Below are 12,819 nucleotides of genomic sequence, written 5' to 3'. Positions count from 1 at the left end.
CATAACACCAAAGGTTTAAATAAAGACAGCATTACTGGTTTTTCTTTCTGCTTCAGACTCTGGTATAAGCAAATTCATTACTCACACTGATCCTGTCTTTATTTAAAATGTTGAGATTTCATTCATCGTGAATTTTTTTTTTTTTTTAAGATGATCAGTAAGGGGATCTTAACCCTTGACTTGGTGTTGATAGCACCACGCTTTCCCAAGTGAGCCACAGGCCAGCCCTATATAGGGATCCGAACCCATGGCCTTGGGGTTATCAGCACCACACTCTCCCGAGTGAGCCATGGGCTGGCCCCTCATCGTGGATTTTTTATGTTAACTTTTATTTCAAAAGATNAAAAAAAGAAGTTTTTTTTGAAAAGTGCAGGACCCTCTCTGGGCCTTCCTGGGCCTGGTCCAGTCTTTCCTACTCTCCCCAGCCTCATCCCCAAGTCGTCTGACTAGGGTGTGATCATTGAGGTGTTCTCCTTAGGTGCAAAACTTAAGGGGGTGCCAAAAAACTCAGTAAAGAGATCAATAATATTTTAATGCAATATTTTTTAAAATAAAAATTAATGCAAGCATTTTATGAAGAACAAAATATTAACATTTTAAATAAAGACAGTATTAATAACAGTGCTACTCCAAGCCATACTGGAGCCTGAGGCAAAAAGCAAATTCATTACTCACACTGATCCTGTCTTTATTTAAAATGTTGAGATTTCATTCATCATGAATTTTTTTTTTTTTTTTAAGATGATCAGTAAGGGGATCTTAACCCTTGACTTGGTGTTGATAGCACCACGCTTTCCCAAGTGAGCCATGGGCTGGCCCCTCATCGTGGATTTTTTATGTTAACTTTTATTTCAAAAGATATTGTATTAAAATATTATAAATCTTGATTACTGAGTTTCCTTTGTGCCCCCCGTACCCTGCAGGGTGGGCGTTCTCCCTCTCCCCATCAACCCAGCTTCAGAACAAGGGGAGAGAGAGGTGGGGCTCCCAGCCAGCTGCTGTTCTTGCACGCTGCCAGCTGGGAGGAGGTGGGAGGGTGGGGACAGAGAGAAGAGGAGGGGTACAGAGGTCTGGAGCCTAGCTGGGTCTCCGGCCAGAACTTTCTAACAGCTTCCAGCTGCTTCCACACCCACCAGACTTCCGCCTTGGCAGTGGTGTTTGGTTGTACCCCCCCTTCTGCATCAAATGTGTGATCTAATTAGATCCTTAAGTACCCTCATCTCTACCAGTCCTCCTTGTCTTGACACCACAGCACTCCCCTTAGTCGATCCTGTCTCAACCCTAAGTCTGTCTGTTTTCATCCATCCTGGGAACCCCTTGGGTTCTGTCACTAGCCACCCTCTGAGCATCCGCCCAGGGTCAGGTGAGCACCATGGTGGGTGCTCATCCGTCTGCCTCCACAAGGCTCTGGGAACAGATCCAGGACTCAGGGACACAGGCAGGCTGTCAGCCAGGCTGGGGACAGGTCCTGTGTCAACAGGGGAAGAGTTCTGGACTGAGGTTAAAAGACCCCGAGGTGGACTATCTTAGCCAAGGCCCTTTAACCGCTTTGAGCTTCAGTTTTTCTTGGTGTGTGTGTTTGAGTGTGTGTGTGTGTGTGAGTGTGTGTGTGTGTGTGTGTGTGTGTGTAAAACGAGGGGATAATACTTCTCTGCCTACCTCCTAATAAAAGAATCAAATGAGATACTGATGAGAGTGCTTTGTGAACTGCAAAGGGTTTTATTTAATATTTTTCCTTCTAACATAAAACAAATAATTCTTTATTTTTATAAAGACCATGTTCACGTCTGCACATTATTTGATCTAAATCCATGAGATGAGTGTAGGCTGACTGAAGACCCATGTTCATCTCTGCCTTTAACCAGCATTCCTGTCAGCCTAAAGCGGGTCACTAGGCAAGGCTGGAACCCCTGCCTAACCCCCACCGCCCCCAGTTCCATCACGTGTGCACTGTGAGGGCCAGGCCCAGCAGCAGTTTCTGGTTTTTGTTAAATGTCTCAACTGAAGGCTTTCTTTTCTATAGCTTTGCTGAGGTATAATTGACATATGATAAACAGCATATACAAGGGGTCTTCAATAAGTTCATGGATTATCTTTTAATTCAGTTTTTCCATGAGCTTTTTGAAGTATTTAAAGGGTAAAATTTGATACATTTTGTGAAACTGTCATCACAATTAAGATAATGAACTATCACTCCCCAAAGTTTCTTCCTGCCTCTTTGTAATCCCTCCCTCCACCCTGTCCCCAGGCAACCACTGATCCGCTTTCTGTCACTATGGATTAGCTTGTGTTTTTTAGAATTTTATATAATGGAATACAGTATGCACTTTTGTTGCTGTGTAGTGTTTTGTTGTATGGTTTTAACAGACACATTGTATTCACATGTTCATGGACATCTGGGTTATTTGCAGTTTGGGGCTATTACAAATAAAACTGCTGTAAGTATCTGTGTATAAGTCTGTGTGGACATATGCTTTAATTTCTTTTGGGTAAATACCTAGGAGTAGAATCAATGGCTGGTATGGTGGATGCATGTTTAACTTTTTAAGAAACCGCCAAACTGTTTTCCAGAGTAGATGTGCCATTTAGTTCTCACCAGCAGTATACGAGAGTTCCCTTTCCCCTGTGTTCTTGCCAACACTTGGCATGGTTTGACTTTTAATTTTAGCTATTCTAGTGGGTGTGTGTAGTGATGTCTCACAGCGGTTTCAATTGGCATTTCTCTAATGACTATTGATATTAAGCATCTTTTCATGTACTTTATTTGACGTGGGTATATCTTTTTGGTGGTGTTTGCTGTCTTTATATTAAATTGTAAGAGTACTTCATATGTTCTAGGTGAAAGTCCTACATCAGTTATATGTTTTGCAAATATTTTCTCTCAGTTTATGGCTTAATTTTTCATTTTTGTAACACTGTCTTTTGAAGAGCAAAGTTTTAGATTTTGATGAAGTTTTTAATTTATTGGTTTTTCTTTATAATTGGTGCATTTTGTCATATTTAAGAAATCTTTGTCAAACTCAAAGTCATTAAGATTTTCTCCTAGAAATCTTACACTTTAGTTCTTACATTTAGGTCTGTGATTCGTTTTGCGCTAATTTGTTAATAGTAGGGTCAAGTTTCTTTTCTTGTTTTTTTTTGTGTGTTTTGGGGGCATATGGATCTCCAGTGTTCCAGCATCATGTATTGAAAAGACAGTCATTTCCCCGTTGAATTGCCAGTATACCTTTGTCAAAAATCAATTGACTGTATTTGTGTGCGTTTGTTCCTGAACTCTGTTCTGTTCTATTTATCCATAGGTGTATCTACGCCAATACCGCATTGTCTTGATTACTGTCACTTTTTAAGTCTTTTTTTTTTTTTCCTTTTTGTCTTTTTTACTGACCGGTAACGGGATCGCAACCCTCGGTGTCACGCCCGTACTGGGGACCGGCAATGGGATCGCACCCCTCGGTGTTGTGCCCGCACCGCACTCAGCCAGTGAGCGGGAACCGGTCTCCACATGGGATCCGAACCCTCGGCGGGAGTGCCGCCGCGCTCTCAAGCGGCGCACTCTCCAGTGTGCCACTGGGCCGGCCCCACTTTTTAAGTCTTGAAATAAGGTAGTCTAAGTCTTCCAACTTTACTCTTTTTTCAAAGTTTTTTCGTTATTTTAGATCTTTTGAACTTTCATATGGAGTTTATAATCAGCTTGTCAATTTTCTTTTTTTCTTTTTTCAGTGGCTGGTTGGTACAGGGATCGAAACCTGGACATTGGTGTTCTCAGCACCACGCTCTAACCAACTGAGCTAATTGGCCAGCCCAGCTTGTTAATTTTTACAAAGAACCTTCTAAAATTTTGGTTGAGACTGTGTTAAATCTATAGAAAAATATGGGGAGAATCTTAATAATACTAGGTCTCTGATTCCATGAAAACGGTATCTCTCTTGTTTATTTAGATTTTAGTTCATTTCTCTCAGCAATGTTTTGTACATCAATGTGCATATAGGTCTTGCACATCTTTTTCCAAACATCCATATTTCATATTTTTTATGTTATTATAAGTGCTGTTTTTAAAATTTCATTTTTTTCATTTTTTGTTGCTAATATGTAGAAATACAACTGATTTTTCTATATTGACTTAGAATCCTGAACCCCTCTCCCTCTCCCTACCCTTAAAACTCAATTTAAGAGATAAGGGAGCAGGAATGTGGATGAGGAGTGGGGAATTTGCATGACATGATAAGTATTTAAAATGGCATGTAAAAACATCAGCATCTTTCCCTGCTTTAGTCAGCAGGTCATTTCAGTAGCAACCCTGCAGCAGCTGTGGCTGTAAAGGGTGGAGAGGAAAGGTGGTGTGGTGAATTCCGACCCTGCGTGGGTAGAACACCCCCGATCTCTGGGGTATTCCTGAGGGTGAATGCAGGTGGGAATGCTGTGCCGTCCCTTTAAGAAGCCAGAGCCAGCCAGCCACCAGGCTACTGGGAAGGTGGCCAGGAGATAAGATAAGGCCCTCAGGCTGGGTTAAGCCAGGGTCCTGAGCCACAGTGGCTGGACTACTGATAGGCAAACAGGAGCCAGGGATGACAAGGAGGAGGTGCCAGCTACAAAACTCAGGCTGGCAAGAGGTGGAGTGGCCATGTCACCCATTTGAGGCCTGAAAGGAGAAGGGGGTACTACTTGTGGGTATGTAGAGAGAGGGCACTTGTATTCTCCTGTATATCCTGTCATATTTATGACGGTGATTTTAAAATCCTGCTAGGCTGTACTTAAAGGCACTCACTTTATTTATATCTTAAATGTTCAATAAATATATGTTTATTGAGTTCTTTATGCTCTAGTGATATCTTTATGCTCTAATGAGATGCTCTGATATAGTTTGGATTTCTTCCTGAAACTAGGAAAATCCTAGCAAGAACTTATGCTGACAAGTCTGGAGCTGCTCATTTGCACGTATCTGCATAGATTTGCATGTGTACTACATGTAGATACTTTTATGCTGGACTTAGATTTCCCCAAATCAGTTGTCTATTTTTGAAAGGATAAAGAAGGGATTTGTCTCTATTCATTCCTGCCTATCTTTCTTCTGTACCCTCCAAAGATGCAAAAATGGTTTCTGCAACTTTGAAATATAAAGAATACCTGTGGTTGCATAGTTCATGCAGATACAAGGAAGCAATTCTTTGCCTGCCAATGAGTTTCCCCTCTCAGTTTCTATTACAGTTCCTAGTTCCGCTCTTCAAACTCCTGAGTGGGGCAAGGAGATATTAAGGCAAAGAAATCCTCTAGCTAAACGCCAGGACCTCAAATTGCTTAGAAGCCTTCAAGGATTAGTGCACTCTACCTGGACAGAGCATAGGGGTGCTTACAGAGACCGCTTACAGATGCCTTCCCGTCCCAGGGTTAGGCATGCTATGACTACCTTTGTCTGCTCTTCCTCCTCCAGGAATAAATAAAAATATTACCCCTCCCCCAGATCCTGGCTCCTCCATTGGCTTGCCAGGCAAATATTTCATAATGTGGGCTCATCTAATTGGGCATCGTGCCAGAGCCTAGCGCCTCAGGTTGTGAGTGTGCTCCAATCAGGCAAGGCAGCCTGGGTGGGACTAGAGGGCTCTGCCTCTCCACATGGGAGGCAGCGGCATTACTCAGGTGGATGGCATCAAGGTGGGAGTTGTCACTTTCTCAGGGCTGGGTAAAGGGGACAGGGCTATCCATCAGCCAGCTTGAGGCAAGCCAGCACTGAAGGGGTTAAGGCCAGTCAGCTTGTGTGGCTGTTAATGATTGCTACCCACCAGGGACCTGGCGAGCATTAAAGGAAACCTTTTCCCTATTCCTGAGTGTGAAAGGAGTCAGGGCTAGAGGCGGCAGAGGGGACCGCAGAGAAGAGCCGGTGAGTAAGGGGTTATCTGTCTGTGTACGTTTGTCTGGGTGGCTCTGGAGCAGGTAAGGAAGCACGGGATATACCCATCCCATCAGCTAGAGTAGGCTTTTGTTACCACCAGATACAAATTCTCAATTTGGGGCCAGATTTCAGTATTGTTCCTATTTATTACAAGGAGATCTTCAGAATTGTCTGAGTCCAAGGGGGTGAACTACTTATGCAGAAGCAGGAGAAACACACCGTCGTCTATCCTGACACTGAGACAATGGTGCCGTGGGGCTGCCCTGCACACAGCTGGAGCTGCTGCTCTTCCTCCCTCTCTCCCAGCCATTGTCTCCAGAGAAGGGCTCTGCAGCTCTCTTGTTTCCTGCGACTGGGCCATGGAAGGAAGAGGGAAGGGACACAGCCACAGGAGACTGGGATAGCTGCCCTCTTGCTTTTTATCCTTTCTACATAGCAGAGTCAGGTGCACAGAGGTGGAGGGTAGGACAGAGCTGGGTGGGCGTGGGGTGCAGAGTCGGGGGAAGAACTCTCTTCACTCATTAAGAAGGCAAAGTTGTCATTTGGGAGCAAAAGTGAAATCTGGGAGGAAAGAGAATCAATCTTTTGCATTTAGATTTCTGTTGTCCCCATTCCCCCACCTTCCTCTTCAGGTCCCTCACCCCCCAAAACATTTGTGCACTTTGACCCAGGCACCTTCTCATGACATGTCAGGCGAGTGCGGGGAGCATGGACAGGAGTTCCTTAGATTTGTCGCTGGAGGTGGATACACTGACTTTTCTCAGCTGATGGTATCTGTGTGTGTGTATGTGCGTGCGTGTACTAACTCATGCACATGTGACAAAAAAGAGACTGTTTGTCGCCAAAGGAGAAATGTTGACTTTACCCCCCGCCCCCCACCCCCTCCTGAGCTGGGAGCCCTTTTGTTCCTCCACCTCTTTCTTGGGAGGAAAAAGATTTGATGACATAATGGTGATGTTAGGCTGGACCTAGGCAGGGACTCTGGGCTCTGGAGGGGCCGGGGGGGTAGCAGCAGGGTGCTCCCTGTGCCAGTCTTGAAGGCAGATTTGAGAGATAAGGTACACCCAACCCCCTGGAGGCTTTCAGCCGTGGTGCTTTCTCTGGCCTGGCTGCGGATCGGCAGGCAGAAACCAGGCACAATGAGGGGGAGGTGCCAGCCACTAGCCCAACAGGGCAAGAGCTGAAGCAGCCAAGTTTCTGGGCATTGGAGGCCAAGAAAGAGGGGGAAGTAGTGTACAGGAGATACTTGTTGTGTTCCGCCTTGTACTAAGAGCCAGCCACACATGTGACGAGCCAGCTCCATCCTTACACTTTCAGGACAAGTACAGCGGGATTGTTGTTCCCAGGCAGGGTGGGCTTTATGGCAGGCAGGAGGGTGTAACCTATGCAGTTGCCCCACTGCTGCTGTCTTGAAATTCTTAAGATTTTCAACAAGGGACCCTGTGTTTTTATTTTGCACTGGGCCCTGTAAATCATGTGGCTGGTCCTATTCCCAGGCCCAGCCAGAAGCCGCAGCAGCAGGATACTTGCTCTTGTACTGCAACAGGTATACGCAGACTCACCTGTTACTCAGGTGTCACTTACCGAGGCTGGCATCTGTCCTGGCTGGGACCTGCGCAGCATCGCTTTCCCTTTCCTCCTCTCTGCTCCCCTCCCAAGGCGTTCTGTTCCTCCTTGTTCAGCTGCCCTGCCGAGTCTTCCTTCAAGGCTACTGCATGGCAGGGGAGGGGGCAGCAGTGTCTCTTGTCTGATTGCCTCCTTTCCCAGGCCCTCCATCTGGGCATAGCCAGTGAGCGCTCCAGACCAGGATCTAGGCCTGGGAGCACCTCTTCCATTCTGAGATCTTCTTCCCTCCCCTCTGTAAGCCATGGGGACCAGTAGACATACTCTGGCACCTGTGTTATGTGCTGTTAGTTTAGAAACAGGTGGCTTCCCTGTGATTACCATAGGCCACAGGTCTGGGTGGCGACAGGGGAGATGCAGGGAAGGAAGGATCCTAAGCCTGCTGTCCTTGATAGCAGCTCCTCTGTCTTTTGTCCTTCTGTACCAGCTCCTTCCCCTCTGGACTGCAGGGCCCTGCAGAAGGCCTCCCTTTCCTTTCCTACCTCCAGCCTCAGTCAGAGGTTGGCCAACCCAAGAAGGAAAAGAGAGGCAGGAGGGAGGAACAGGTCCCCTGTGTCTCTAGAGTCTTCCCCCACCCTTTTCCCTTTTCCTACTCTCCTCTCCCCACCTCCTTGAGCTGCTCCTTAACCTTTTTCAAATGTCTGCCACCAGGCTTGAGCCCAGTGGGGCTGTTAGTAACAATACTTTCAGATCCTGGAGAGGAGCCTTAATGCATATGATTTTAAAACAATGGATTATTCAAATTAATTTTGATTGGACTTTGGAATGTATCATTTGATTTTTAATTTTTAACTTAAAAATTTAACTTAAAAATTTGTTGCTGGCAGCAAATTTTCCTTTCTTTTTGGTTTAGTTTAGGACTGTAAGTAAACTTGTATTTCCTGAGCACAGTTCAGCTGGTGGAAGGATAAACTGGTTTGGAATTAAGTGTTTCATAGAATCCAAAAAGATTAGAACTGGAAGTAGCTTAGAGAATACCTAGTCCAGCACTGTCCAGTAGAATGTTCTGCAGTGATGAAATGATCTATGACTGTTCTGTCCGATCTGGTAGCCCCTGAGCCACAGTGAAATGTGGCTAGTCTGACTGAGGAACTGAAATTTTAATTTTATTTTAATTAAAGTTTGAGTAGCCGCATATGACTAGGGGCTATTGAATTGGATAGTGCTACCTATTTTATTCCCTTGTTTTATTAAGAAAATATTTATTGCCCTTATGAAGCAGGTATGATGTGCGAAGCATTCTCCTAGATGCTTTAAATATGGGATCTTATTTAATCCTCCCAGCACCCCCAGTACTACTCCATGTTACAGATGGGAAAACTGAGACCCAGAAAGGAAAAGTGACTCAGTACCAATCAGCAGTGGAGACTCCTGACTGAGACCACTGGTTTCACCCCTTTCCTTAAGGATAGTCCACATACTTTCCATGTCACATGGCAGCTTTCTTCACAATTTCTCCCAGTCCCTTCCCAGATCTGTTTTCCTCTCTGGGGTGTCAGGGAGCTCACGAAGGATTGCCTCAGTCCACACAGCGGGAAGACAGGCAACAACTCGAGGCACAGTCATTTTCTGGCTGGGTCTGCAGGTGGCCCTTGTTTGCAGGCTCCCTTTGGATCTTCCCTATAGCAGACAGCAACCTGGGAGGTTCCTCTGCCCTTGGCAAGCTCCCCAAGTACACGGGAAGTTCCAGACTCCTCACTGCTGGCCAAAAGAGGTGTTCAATTTTTCCCACATCCATCTATGTCCCAGCTTGCCCCCCTACTCCCAGTCTAAGGGAGAGGAACAGCCAAGCCCTTCCCGGTTGCAGGGTGGGGGGTGGGGGCAGGCTGGGTCCCCTGGGCAGGTGAGGAGCAGCACGAGAACTAGAGCTTTGCTGCCCTCCCACCTGCCTTTGCCACCCCTGCCCCATGCAGCCCCCGAGATGGGAGGCTCCTTCCTCCAGGAACGGCTGGCCAGGCTCTCCTGCTCCAGTTGATTTATTGCTTTCTTCTTCCCCAGACAAAGCCTCTGCTTTGTAGACTCTTATCGGAGTCAGGCTGGCCAGTGGGGAGGGGAGGGAAAGGGAAAGGAGGGGCCATGAAGCCGATGGAACCCACCCGTGGATCCCTCCCTCGGTGAGAGGGATTGGAGGCTGAGCTTCCCTGCCTCCTTTAGTCTCCATTCAACATCCCAAGCAGAACAGCACGTGCCCCTCCCCTGGACAGGGCAGATCCCTGGCCTGCCTCTGCGACCACCATCGAATGGCTACTCAGTTCCTACTGCACGTGAAGTGTGGGTTGGGGTGCAGCGGGGAGGAAAGCCCAGGCCATGGGCAATGTGGACTGGCTGCCCTCCATCCCCCGCATCCAGGCAGGTGTTCTCAGGCTAATGTTCATGGGTACCCCCGCCCCCACATCTCACACAGGCCCCAGACTGTAGCCCACCTGCAGGGGTTACCAGTGGAAGGGTTTGTGGCTTTCATTCCTGTGTTCTTGGAGCAGGCCTTGTGAGGCCAGAGTCTCCCCCTGAATCATGAGCTCTCTCCCTCTTTCCTGGGGATGAAGAGCTGCAACTGGGTGAGTGGCAGGCACTGGGGAAACCCAGGAAGTTGTGAACTTTGTCTTATCTCTCCCGTCACATAGCTGGGGCAAGGGGCCTGAGCTTCGCTCACTCTGAAATGGACCCTCCTCGCCTCCGTCCCAATGTGAGGACCAGACACCGTGTGAGTTTAATTCTCTTGACTCCGTACCCCGCAGATCACCATAACCTTTCTTCCTTTGCTCTCTAGTCTGGTGGGAAATTTGTGTTGTCTACTGAACCAGGCTGAACAGCGGTCATTTACTACCATTGTTTTATTGTGTAAATGAGGAAACTAAGGCACCGAATAGCTTGACTCTCTCAAATTGCTGGGTTGGGAATCACAAGGCCTTGGTAGCTTTGGGGGATGTGGAAGTAGAGATGTCAGCTTGGCTTCCTTACTCTCCAGACACTCACTCTGTAAAATTCCTTCCGTGGGCTGGGGTGGGGTGGGGTCGGGTCACTGCTCTCTGTAAGACACCAGAACCAGATCCGCTGAGTTAGGAATAAAGACAGATGGTTTCAAGGGCCTTCCATAGACCTGGAAGGGGACAGCTGGGCTACCTCAGCCTCTGAAGGGCAGGGGTTCGGGATTTAACTAGGAGCTGGGGGAGGAGGAGTAATTAATGATTGCCCTGCGCTGTTACCCCTTGGGATCCTTTCCATGTTGCTGTCAGGACAAGACAAGTTGGAGGCCACGGAGCCTTTTTTCTCTGCTGATGTCTGGCTCAGCCACTCAGGAGGAGGCTGAGAGAAGGAAAATCTGGAACTGGAACCATAGGCGGCTCCTTGTCCCTTCATTTCCTTTTCTCCTTAGCAGGGAACACAAGAAGAGCACATAGCACAGGAGTGTGGGGAGCTCCGGGGGCTGGGTTGCCCCAGTTCTGCAGGTTGGGTCAGGACGGAGGGGAATGTCTCCATCCTGCCCATGACAACTCTGAGTCGTGGAATCACAGTTCTTAACAATCAGAGGGACTTCAGTGTTAGACAGCTGAGGTCCAGCCAGCCCCAGGAACGATAGTCAATAATTGATCAGCCAGAGAGGATGCTAGCCTGGGGTCCTGGAGGTGCCAGGCATTAACTCTTTAGTCTCTGGGTCATGGAGAAGTGGGCACTGGGCAGAGATGTGGGGCAGAAGCACTCGAGAGGCTTGGTGGAACAGCTCCATACCAGGCAATGTGGAAGAATTTCAGTAGTGTAGCAACTGGCATGGTGATGCTGACTGTCTACCCTGGTTATCTTCATTTTTCAAAAGACAAATAGAATTCCATAAAGTGAAATAGTCAGCTTAAAGATAAAATAATCCTAGCTAGGATAGAAGATTAGCATAAATTCCCTGTGTGACATACATGTTCTCTGTCTCTGTCTCTCTCTCTTTCTCTCCACCCCCCGCCCACACTTGAGTACACAATGCTCACCTACCCTTACCTGCCTTTGTAGGCTTTTCTATCTCCTATTGTAGGAATAAGAGACTGCCCTGGGCAGGGGCTAGGAGGGAACACAGTGAGACTGGGGAAGGACGGCTGCACAGGCTGGAAGGGAGGACACCTGGATTTGGCCTCCTGACCTGTGATTTTCCTCCTCTGTCCGCTGAGTCAGCTCTTCTGTTTTCTATCTGAGGTAGGGGCTGAGTTCAGGAGAAATTCTCCCAGCATTCCATAACTGGCCGTAGCAAGTAAGGAACATGTATTTTGACCTTTTGGTGGGAGGGGGGGGCTGTGAGGATGGCAGAATTGAGGAGGAGACAGGCTAGCCTGGGTCTTTTCTCCCAGTCTAGCATTTTAGGATGTTCCAAACTTGGCTTGGGGGAGGGCACCCTATTCTTGCCATTTTGGAAGTAACCGTGGCATCAAAGGAGGGGTGGAGCAAGGGCAGAGCAGAAAGGGGAGGGCAAGCTCAAGGCTGCAGTGAGCCGCTGGCAGCTGGTCCCCTGCACCTGCAGAACTGGTACTTTGATCCATAGGTAGCACGTGGAAAAGGGACAGTGTTGCTTAGAGGGGCTCCTCCCCACCTACAGATACCTAGAAGTGCTGCCAGGGCCCATCTCCCTTTGACCTCTTCTTTCTGTGGTAGGTAGGAAAACGGAGGGGCTTTGGTAGGGAGAAGTTGGCTCGGAAAGTATATTTTCTCCTAGAAATGGCTGGGGGAGCTTCAGAAATCAGGCACATCAAGAAGGTTGGGAATGTAAACTGAGTTGGTTTTTAATTGGGATAGAATGCTGGAGCAGATACAGCTCCTTGAAAATAATGATGAGATCCAGAGGGGGAGGCAGAGAGACGGAGCCAAACCTTCCCCTCCAATGTGGCAGCAGAAATCCTCCCTGGAGTGTGGACAGTCTTGGCTTGGAATTTGCTAGCTAGGAGAAAAAAGGAAGTGGGAGGGATGGGCCACAGGCAGCCCCCTTCCACTCACCTCGCAGTCCTCTCTCCACCTAATGAGCTGTAATGCCAGAAGCCAAGTGTCCTCAAAATGTGGAGGCTGGGCCAGGGCTGGTTCTCTGTCAGCAGATTCTCAGGAGCTATGGAAATGAAATGCTCGGTAGACAGCAGATAACAAGAGGGGTCTGGAGGATGGAAGCAGAGGAGTGTTATTTCTCTAGTTCAATATTTATCACAGTGGGAGCTCTGGGTGGCTAGCGTGTGTGTGTGTGTGTGTGTGTGTGTGCGTGTGCACACATGCACACGCATGCATACGCACACACGTATGCAAGCATGCATGCCTGCAAAGGGTCATGAAGACTCGGGTGGATTTTG

The 12,819-nt window shown here is 47.7% G+C and overlaps 1 protein-coding gene across 1 annotated transcript in view; it reads left to right on the top strand.

The window, feature by feature from the left end:
• Positions 1-5,837: 5,837 nt before the first annotated feature.
• Positions 5,838-12,819, top strand: part of PLEKHA6 (pleckstrin homology domain containing, family A member 6) — a 60,021-nt gene continuing 53,039 nt past the window's right edge. The window contains 1 exon segment of the mRNA XM_008577357.1: positions 5,838-5,875. The gene's annotated coding sequence lies outside the window, so the exon portion shown is untranslated.

The sequence above is a fragment of the Galeopterus variegatus genome, unplaced genomic scaffold, assembly GCF_000696425.1.
Source record: "Galeopterus variegatus unplaced genomic scaffold, G_variegatus-3.0.2 Scaffold1498, whole genome shotgun sequence".
Classification (NCBI taxonomy): domain Eukaryota; kingdom Metazoa; phylum Chordata; class Mammalia; order Dermoptera; family Cynocephalidae; genus Galeopterus; species Galeopterus variegatus.
The sequence above is the reverse complement of the archived record's forward strand: the minus strand, read 5'-3'. Positions and strand labels throughout refer to the sequence as shown.